Here is a 4,172-nt window from a genome sequence, read left to right as displayed (position 1 = left end):
TTCATATTGATACAATTAATGTATTTTTCAAATTATTATCAATAAATATCTACGAGTTCTACGGTTCAATTAAAAATAAAATATATATTAATATTATAAATTTTTTAATCAATATTTTTTTAATTTATTCATATATATACTACTATAATATATATTAAAATTAATTAAATTAAAAGTTTTAATAATATCACAATATATTAATTTTTTAAAGTATAGTAGAAGTCTCGATAAATATTTGTATAAGAAAACAATACTTACTCCATTGGTGAAATATTGGCCTCACTCCCATGACTTGCCTCCGAAAATTATGCCAATGACATGACCCTGTCGTACATACTTTGTCTAAAAACAATGAATATTCACAAATGACAAGCAAACATGGGTTATTGCCTCATTGGGTCACTCCATTAATGTTAATAAACAACACAAACAGACATACTTTTTTTTATTATTTTCTTATGATAAACGAAAAGGGTGTGAGTGAACATTTTGTTTGAGAATCGACAGTCATATTAGAGGAAGTTCAATAAGATGGCAAAATTAATGAGGCAGACAGAAGCTGTAGCATTTACACATCGGAGAGTGACATACAGTCGTACACATTAATACACATAGTGACCACCGACACTTTAATATTAATGTCCAGTTTATTTTTTAAAAACATTTTTAATTTTCATTTTTTAAACACCGAAGACAAACTTAGAAAAATGTATTTTAAAAATAATAAAAATAAAATTTTAAAAGAAAATAAAAACATGAAATAGTGAGGAATGTATTATTTTAAAATTTTGAAAATGTTAGATTTATTTTAAAAATTTGTATAAGAAAATAGTGAGGAAATGTATTACGATTTATGTCCATCATTAAGCAAAATGAAAATAAAAACATGAAATATGAGAAATAAACGAACCCTAAAATATTTCTGGTTTACTGTGACTTCCTTTTATGATCATTATTCAAGGCAAGTTCTATGTTTTACTGTAGGTTACTAAATGAAAATTGTATAAATAAAAAAAACAAATACAAGAAATTACTGTAAATCAGTTTTTTATGTATGAATTTTTCGCACCTAAAAAATATAATTTTAGGAGTAAGAAGTTATCATTCTCTTTGTCAACAACTAACATCATTCTTTAAAAATAAAAGTTAATAGTTAATTAATTTTAAGTATTTGTTATATTAACTTGAATCAATATGTATCTCATACTCTATTTATTCTACCGTAACATTTGTTAAAAAATAATTATCTTAAAACATAAATTTTGATGAACTTTTTAAATTTTCAATCAATTCATTTTTTTAATTGTCGAATTATTTTATAATTAAAATTATATGCATTACTTTTAAATTTATTATCCTTAACTTTACTTTATAAAAAAGATACATTAATAATTTAATAAAATTATTATTTTTCTTTCATTATTCTTATTTTAATTTATGAAAAATAATTTAATATGACAATTAACTTATATTTTCAAGGACCAACTTTATGATAATTATTAATTAAAATTTTATAAATTAGTCCCCACTACCCATTAGACTCGATGTAGAACTTGCCAATATTTAATTTAGATAGCGACTCACAAGTCACACAGCTTGCAACCCCCTTAAATTCGATTTCAAAGTCCTAACTATAACAATTTTTCTTTCTTTGGGTACAATATGTTTTATTAGAACTACAACAATGTCAAAACAACCCGCACCATAAATGGCAATGACATATAAACTCCAACATATCCTTTAAAAATTATTCTCGCACATTAACAAAACTTTATTATTATTATTATTATTATTATTATTATTATTATTATTATTATTATTATTATTATTATTATTTTAAGGTTTAATTATGCATAGTTCGTGTAAATTAATTGAATTCCAATAACAGGATTTTTTTTAAAATATTTCACTTTTTAAAAATCTACATCTAATTGTCCTACTTTGAAAAAAAAAATACAAAAATACCCTACTTTTCAAAACCTAATAGATGATCTCAAAGTTAGGGTGCGATGAACTGAAGGAAAAAAAATTTGTATTCATAATAGAAGGTGACATTCGGGGGATGCAACCATGGACATTAATTTTTTCTCTTCATTTTATTAAATCCGTTATTGATTATTTAATAAATTAAAAAAAATTAAAATATTAAAAAAAATTAAAATACTATTAATAAATAATAATAATAATAATAAAAATAATAAATAATAGTAATAATAATAAATAATAATAACAATAATAATAATAATAAAGTAAATTATATTATAAATTTCAAAGAAAATACATTAAAATGAAAGAGAAAAAAAAACATCAATTTTGAGTAGATGTGCCAGCAGTGTTGTATCATTTTAACAACTCACTCATATTTTGTAGATAAATTTAAATTATTTTAACAATAGGTTGTTTTGCATATAAATTTTCAAACTCAATTCCAATTATCAGCAATACCACATCTCATGTCGACCTCACGATAGTTGTTTAAATTTATCTATAAATTAGGAGTGATTTGTTAAAATGACACTGCTAGTACATCTATTCAAAATTGATAATTGATGTATTTTTTTCTTTCGTTTTAATTTAATTACTTTAAAATTTATAATATAATTTTTTTATTATTATTATTATTATTATTATTATTTATTATTGTTATTTTTATTATTTTTTATTACTATTATTATTTATTAATGTATTTTATTAATAGTATTTTGATTTTTTAAACATTTTAATTATTTTTAATTTATTAAGTAATCAATTACTGATTTAATAAAAAATAATAATAATGTCAGTATATGGTCATGGTCGCATCTTGAAGATGTGACATTTTATTGGAATACAAAATATTTTCTTTAAACTCATGGCACTTAGGTCTTGCGATCACCCATTAAATTTGAAAAATAAGATATTTTAACTTTTTTTTTTTCAAAGTATGACAATTAAATTTAAATTTTTAAAAAGTGAAATATTTAAAAAAAAAAAAAAAATCCCCAATTACAACTCGTGATTGTGCTACCAACACTATTTTGTAACCGCAATTTTAGTATAATTATTATATACTAATGAATTTAATTTGTATACATCAATTAAACGTACAAAATATTTTACACCGTAGTTAAAAGGTCGGCTATTAGAATATGCAGATAGTTTAATAGCATTGAAATTGGTAACAATTTCTATTTTTTTTAATAATATAATAAGATGGAGTTAATTATTTTTTGAAATAAATATATTTTTAATTTGTATAAATTATGATTTTTTAATTTTAATTCTTAAAATAAAATTCATTCACAAAAAGTAGAGAGTTTTTTTAGAGACTAAAACTATTATTTTTTTTACAAAGAAAAAAATTAAAATAAGAAATAAAAGTGAATAAAAAAAATTTATGGAAGCTGAGAATTTTTTTATGTGGACTAAAATAAAATTTATTTTACCTTTTTCAATTATGAAAATTACATTAATTTTTATTATGTGTCTAATTTTTAAGATTAGTAAAAAATCTTTAAAATATTTAAGATGACTTTATTGTCTGGACATGCACTCCTTTTTACTACTTTAAATTTAATTACAATATATGTCAAACATTATTAAATATTTGATGATTGCGATTCACCATTAATAAAACTCTTTATACTAATATTGTATATAAATTAAATTTATACTTGACTTTTATTGAATGACATTGTAAATTTAATTTACACTAACAATTAATGTATATTTTCTTTTTTCTCTTATTATTATCCAAAATTAGTTTTTTTAGTAAATAAAAAATAGAAAAGCACTATATTATTATTATTATTATTATTATTATTATTATTATTATTATTATTATTATTATTATTATTATTATTATTATTATTATTATTATTATTAATATAAACGTTAGTATCTTAAAAACAGAAAAGTAGTACATTTAAAGTTGCCAAATCGATTACTAAATTACATGTTCATCACTAATTTTATCTTTCTTTTCAACAATATAATATTTTGTAGGACAAATAATAATAATAATATTAATATAGATTTTGTTAAAACTATTTTTAATATATATAAAATGAATTTTATAATATTAAAAAACAAATATCAAATTTTATTAAAATTTATTAAAAAATAGCAAAGTGTGTACCTTTAGATTAATATCATATTAAGAAACACAATAATAATAATAATAATAAAGATCG

The 4,172-nt window shown here is 19.8% G+C and overlaps 1 pseudogene; it reads left to right on the top strand.

Annotated features, from left to right (window-relative positions):
- The first annotated feature begins 531 nt into the window (after positions 1 to 531).
- LOC101495924 (anthranilate synthase alpha subunit 1, chloroplastic-like) overlaps positions 532 to 4,172 on the top strand; it is a 7,098-nt pseudogene continuing 3,457 nt past the window's right edge.

This window comes from Cicer arietinum, chromosome 1 (genome assembly GCF_000331145.2).
Source record: "Cicer arietinum cultivar CDC Frontier isolate Library 1 chromosome 1, Cicar.CDCFrontier_v2.0, whole genome shotgun sequence".
Classification (NCBI taxonomy): Eukaryota; Viridiplantae; Streptophyta; class Magnoliopsida; order Fabales; family Fabaceae; genus Cicer; species Cicer arietinum.
Note: the sequence above shows the minus strand (reverse complement) of the source record. Positions and strands in the feature narration are given on the sequence as shown.